This window comes from Phalangium opilio, unplaced genomic scaffold, assembly GCF_054372755.1.
Source record: "Phalangium opilio isolate 3A_F unplaced genomic scaffold, DU_Popi_V2 ptg000061l_1, whole genome shotgun sequence".
NCBI lineage: Eukaryota > Metazoa > Arthropoda > Arachnida > Opiliones > Phalangiidae > Phalangium > Phalangium opilio.
In genome coordinates, this window is record NW_028324178.1 from 8,507,501 (window position 1) to 8,512,500 (window position 5,000).

The window sequence follows — 5,000 nt, forward strand, 5'->3', positions numbered from 1 at the left end:
TAGACCACTCGGCCACTCTACCTGGAAACAAAAGTCACCTCAGACTAATAAGCAAAAGCTTCATATTATTAATCCTAGAAAACAAAATAGGCTGATAGATGTGGGATTGGAACCCACGCCCCCGAAGAGACTGGTGCCTTAAACCAGCGCCATAGACCACTCGGCCACTCTACCTGGAAACAAAAGTCACCTCATACTAATAAGAAAAAGCTTCATACTATTAATCTTAGGAAACAAAGAAGGCTGACAGAGGTGGGATTTGAACCCACGGCCCCGAATAAACTGGTGCCTTAAACCAGCGCCTTAGACCACTCGGCCACTCTACCTGGAAACAAAAGTCACCTCAGACTAATAAGCAAAAGCTTCATATTATTAATCCTAGAAAACAAAATAGGCTGATAGATGTGGGATTGGAACCCACCCCCCCGAAGAGACTGGTGCCTTAAACCAGCGCCTTAGACCACTCGGCCAATCTACCTGGAAACGAAAGTCACCTCAGACTAATAAGCAAGAGCTTCATATTATTAATCTTAGGAAACAAAGTAGGCTGACAGATGTGGGATTCGAACCCACTACCCCGAATAAACTGGTGCCTTAAACCAGCGCCTTAGACCACTCCACTCGGCCACTCTACCTGGAAACAAAAGTCACCTCAGACTAATAAGCAAAAGCTTCATATTATTTATCCTAGAAAACAAAATAGGCTGATAGATGTGGGATTCGAGCCCACGCCCCCGAATAGACTGGTGCCTTAAACCCGCGCCTTAGACCACTCGCCCACTCTACCTGGAAACAAAAGTCACCTCAGACTACTAAGCAAAAGCTTCATATTATTAATCCTAGGAAACAAAGTAGGCTTATAGATGTGGGATGCGGACCCACGCCCCGAAGGGAATAATGCCTTAAACCAGCGCCTTGGACCACTTGGCCACTCTACCCGAAAGCAAAAGTAAACTCAGTCTATTTAGCAAAAGCTTCATATTATTAATCGTAGAAAACAAACTCTGCTGATAGAGGTGGGATTCGAACCCACGCCCCCGAATAGACTGATGCCTTAAACCAGCGTCTTAGACCACTCGGCCACTCTACCTGGAAACAAAAGTCACCTCAGACTAATAAGAAAAAGCTTCATATTATTAATCTTAGGAAACAAAGTAGGCTGACAGAGGTGGGATTCGAACCCACGGCCCCGAATAAACTGGTGCCATAAACCAGCGCCTTAGACCACTCGGCCACTCTACCTGGAAACTAAAGTCACCTCAGACTAATAAGCAAAAGCTTCATATTATTAATCCTAGAAAACAAAATAGGCTGACAGATGTGGGATTGGAACCCACGCCCCCGAAGAGACTGGTGCCTTAAACCAGCGCCATAGACCACTCGGCCACTCTACCTGAAAACAAAAGTCACCTCTGACTAATAAGCAAAAGCTTCATATTATTAATCCTAGGAAACAAAGTAGGCTTATAGATGTGGGATGCGGACCCACGCCCCGAAGGGAATAATGCCTTAAACCAGCGCCTTGGACCACTTGGCCACTCTACCCGAAAGCAAAAGTAAACTCAGTCTATTTAGCAAAAGCTTCATATTATTAATCGTAGAAAACAAACTCTGCTGATAGAGGTGGGATTCGAACCCACGCCGCCGAATAGACTGGTGCCTTAAACCAGCGTCTTAGACCACTCGGCCACTCTACCTGGAAACAAAAGTCACCTCAGACTAATAAGAAAAAGCTTCATATTATTAATCTTAGGAAACAAAGTAGGCTGACAGAGGTGGGATTCGAACCCACGGCCCCGAATAAACTGGTGCCATAAACCAGCGCCTTAGACCACTCGGCCACTCTACCTGGAAACTAAAGTCACCTCAGACTAATAAGCAAAAGCTTCCTATTATTAATCCTAGAAAACAAAATAGGCTGACAGATGTGGGATTGGAACCCACGCCCCCGAAGAGACTGGTGCCTTAAACCAGCGCCTTAGACCACTCGGCCAATCTACCTGGAAACGAAAGTCACCTCAGACTAATAAGATAAAGCTTCATATTATTAATCTTAGGAAAAAAAGTAGGCTGACAGAGGTGGGATTCGAACCCACGCCCCCGAAGAGAATGGTGCCTTAAACCAGCGCCATAGACCACTCGGCCACTCTACCTGGAAACAAAAGTCACCTCAGACTAATAAGCAAAAGCTTCATATTATTAATCCTAGAAAACAAAATAGGCTGATAGATGTGGGATTGGAACCCACGCCCCCGAAGAGACTGGTGCCTTAAACCAGCGCCATAGACCACTCGGCCACTCTACCTGGAAACAAAAGTCACCTCAGACTAATAAGCAAAAGCTTCATATTATTAATCCTAGGAAACAAAGTAGGCTGACAGAGGTAAGATTCGAACCCACGCCCCCGAAGAGACTGGTGCCTTAAACCAGCGTCTTAGACCACTCTACCACTCTACCTGGAAACAAAAGACACCTCAGACTAATAAGCAAAAGCTTCATATTATTAATCCTAGAAAACAAAGTAGGCTGATAGATGTGGGATGCGAACCCACGCCCCGAAGGGAATGGTGCCTTAAACCAGCTTCTTGGACCACTTGGCCACTCTACCCGAAAGCAAAAGTAAACTCAGTCTATTTAGCAAAAGCTTCATATTATTAGTCGTAGAAAACAAACTCTGCTAATTGAGGTGGGATTCGAACCCACTACCCCGAATAAACTGGTGCCTTAAACCAGCGCCTTAGACCACTCCACTCGGCCACTCTACCTGGAAACAAAATACACCTCAGACTAATAAGCAAAAGCTTCATATTATTTATCCTAGAAAACAAAATAGGCTGATAGATGTGGGATTCGAGCCCACGCCCCCGAATAGACTGGTGCCTTAAACCCGCGCCTTAGACCACTCGCCCACTCTACCTGGAAACAAAAGTCACCTCAGACTACTAAGCAAAAGCTTCATATTATTAATCCTAGAAAACAAAATAGGCTGATAGACGTAGGATTCGAACCCACGCCCCCGATGAGACTGGTGCCTTAAACCAGCGCCTTAGACCACTCGGCCACTCTTCCTGGAAACTTAAGTCACCTCAGACTAATAAGCAAAAGCTTCATATTATTAATCCTAGGAAACAAAGTAGGCTTATAGATGTGGGATGCGAACCCACGCCCCGAAGGGAATGGTGCCTTAAACCAGCGCCCTGGACTACTTGGCCACTCTACCTGGAAACAAAAGTCACCTCAGACTAATAAGCAAAAGCTTCATATTATTAATCTTAGGAAAAAAAGTAGGCTGACAGAGGTGGGATTCGAACCCACGCCCCCGAAGAGACTGGTGCCTTAAACCAGCGCCATAGACCACTCGGCCACTCTACCTGAAAACAAAAGTCACCTCAGACTAATAAGCAAAAGCTTCATATTATTAATCCTAGGAAACAAAGTAGGCTTATAGATGTGGGATAAGGACCCACGCCCCGAAGGGAATAATGCCTTAAACCAGCGCCTTGGACCACTTGGCCACTCTACCCGAAAGCAAAAGTAAACTCAGTCTATTTAGCAAAAGCTTCATATTATTAATCGTAGAAAACAAACTCTGCTGATAGAGGTGGGATTCGAAACCACGCCCCCGAATAGACTGGTGCCTTAAACCAGCGTCTTAGACCACTCGGCCACCCTACCTGGAAACAAAAGTCACCTCAGACTAATAAGAAAAAGCTTCATATTATTCATCTTAGGAAACAAAGTAGGCTGACAGAGGTGGGATTCGAACCCACGGCCCCGAATAAACTGGTGCCTTAAAAAAGCGCCTTAGACCACTCGGCCACTCTACCTGGAAACAAATGTCACCTCATACTAATAAGAAAAAGCTTCATACTATTAATCTTAGGAAACAAAGTAGGCTGACAGAGGTGGGATTTGAACCCACGGCCCCGAATAAACTGGTGCCTTAAACCAGCGCCTTAGACCACTCGGCCACTCTACCTAGAAACAAAAGTCACCTCAGACTAATAAGCAAAAGCTTCATATTATTAATCCTAGAAAACAAAATAGGCTGATAGATGTGGGATTGGAACCCACCCCCCCGAAGAGACTGGTGCCTTAAACCAGCGCCTTAGACCACTCGGCCAATCTACCTGGAAACGAAAGTCACCTCAGACTAATAAGCAAGAGCTTCATATTATTAATCGTAGGAAACAAAGTAGGCTGACAGATGTGGGATTCGAACCCACTACCCCGAATAAACTGGTGCCTTAAACCAGCGCCTTAGACCACTCCACTCGGCCACTCTACCTGGAAACAAAAGTCACCTCAGACTAATAAGCAAAAGCTTCATATTATTTATCCTAGAAAACAAAATAGGCTGATAGATGTGGGATTCGAGCCCACGCCCCCGAATAGACTGGTGCCTTAAACCCGCGCCTTAGACCACTCGCCCACTCTACCTGGAAACAAAAGTCACCTCAGACTACTAAGCAAAAGCTTCATATTATTAATCCTAGAAAACAAAATAGGCTGATAGACGTAGGATTCGAACCCACGCCCCCGATGAGACTGGTGCCTTAAACCAGCGCCTTAGACCACTCGGCCACTCTTCCTGGAAACTTAAGTCACCTCAGACTAATAAGCAAAAGCTTCATATTATTAATCCTAGGAAACAAAGTAGGCTTATAGATGTGGGATGCGAACCCACGCCCCGAAGGGAATGGTGCCTTAAACCAGCGCCCTGGACTACTTGGCCACTCTACCTGGAAACAAAAGTCACCTCAGACTAATAAGCAAAAGCTTCATATTATTAATCTTAGGAAAAAAAGTAGGCTGACAGAGGTGGGATTCGAACCCACGCCCCCGAAGAGACTGGTGCCTTAAACCAGCGCCATAGACCACTCGGCCACTCTACCTGGAAACAAAAGTCACCTCAGACTAATAAGCAAAAGCTTCATATTATTAATCCTAGAAAACAAAATAGGCTGATAGATGTGGGATTGGAACCCACGCCCCCGAAG

At 45.4% G+C, this 5,000-nt stretch overlaps 13 non-coding genes across 13 annotated transcripts in view; all 13 read right to left on the reverse strand.

Moving 5' to 3' along the window:
• The window catches only part of TRNAL-AAG (transfer RNA leucine (anticodon AAG)), an 82-nt gene extending 60 nt beyond the window's left edge, over positions 1–22 (reverse strand). Inside the window, exon 1 of the tRNA in view lies at positions 1–22. This exon is cut by the window's left edge and continues 60 nt beyond it. This is a non-coding gene — a tRNA (tRNA-Leu).
• A 222-nt stretch (positions 23–244) lies between these two features.
• On the reverse strand, positions 245–326 carry TRNAL-AAG (transfer RNA leucine (anticodon AAG)). Its single transcript has one exon. It is a non-coding gene; the product is annotated as a tRNA-Leu (tRNA).
• Positions 327–396: 70 nt separating this feature from the next.
• TRNAL-AAG (transfer RNA leucine (anticodon AAG)) lies at positions 397–478 on the reverse strand. The gene has a single exon. It is a non-coding gene; the product is annotated as a tRNA-Leu (tRNA).
• A 530-nt stretch (positions 479–1,008) lies between these two features.
• TRNAL-AAG (transfer RNA leucine (anticodon AAG)) lies at positions 1,009–1,090 on the reverse strand. The gene has a single exon. It is a non-coding gene; the product is annotated as a tRNA-Leu (tRNA).
• Positions 1,091–1,160: 70 nt separating this feature from the next.
• Positions 1,161–1,242, reverse strand: TRNAH-AUG (transfer RNA histidin (anticodon AUG)). Its single transcript has one exon. It is a non-coding gene; the product is annotated as a tRNA-His (tRNA).
• Positions 1,243–1,615: 373 nt separating this feature from the next.
• On the reverse strand, positions 1,616–1,697 carry TRNAL-AAG (transfer RNA leucine (anticodon AAG)). The gene has a single exon. It is a non-coding gene; the product is annotated as a tRNA-Leu (tRNA).
• Positions 1,698–1,767: 70 nt separating this feature from the next.
• Positions 1,768–1,849, reverse strand: TRNAH-AUG (transfer RNA histidin (anticodon AUG)). Its single transcript has one exon. It is a non-coding gene; the product is annotated as a tRNA-His (tRNA).
• A 70-nt stretch (positions 1,850–1,919) lies between these two features.
• On the reverse strand, positions 1,920–2,001 carry TRNAL-AAG (transfer RNA leucine (anticodon AAG)). The gene has a single exon. It is a non-coding gene; the product is annotated as a tRNA-Leu (tRNA).
• A 70-nt stretch (positions 2,002–2,071) lies between these two features.
• Positions 2,072–2,153, reverse strand: TRNAL-AAG (transfer RNA leucine (anticodon AAG)). Its single transcript has one exon. It is a non-coding gene; the product is annotated as a tRNA-Leu (tRNA).
• Positions 2,154–3,290: 1,137 nt separating this feature from the next.
• Positions 3,291–3,372, reverse strand: TRNAL-AAG (transfer RNA leucine (anticodon AAG)). Its single transcript has one exon. It is a non-coding gene; the product is annotated as a tRNA-Leu (tRNA).
• A 525-nt stretch (positions 3,373–3,897) lies between these two features.
• Positions 3,898–3,979, reverse strand: TRNAL-AAG (transfer RNA leucine (anticodon AAG)). The gene has a single exon. It is a non-coding gene; the product is annotated as a tRNA-Leu (tRNA).
• A 70-nt stretch (positions 3,980–4,049) lies between these two features.
• On the reverse strand, positions 4,050–4,131 carry TRNAL-AAG (transfer RNA leucine (anticodon AAG)). Its single transcript has one exon. It is a non-coding gene; the product is annotated as a tRNA-Leu (tRNA).
• Positions 4,132–4,813: 682 nt separating this feature from the next.
• Positions 4,814–4,895, reverse strand: TRNAL-AAG (transfer RNA leucine (anticodon AAG)). Its single transcript has one exon. It is a non-coding gene; the product is annotated as a tRNA-Leu (tRNA).
• Between the last annotated feature and the right edge of the window lie 105 nt (positions 4,896–5,000).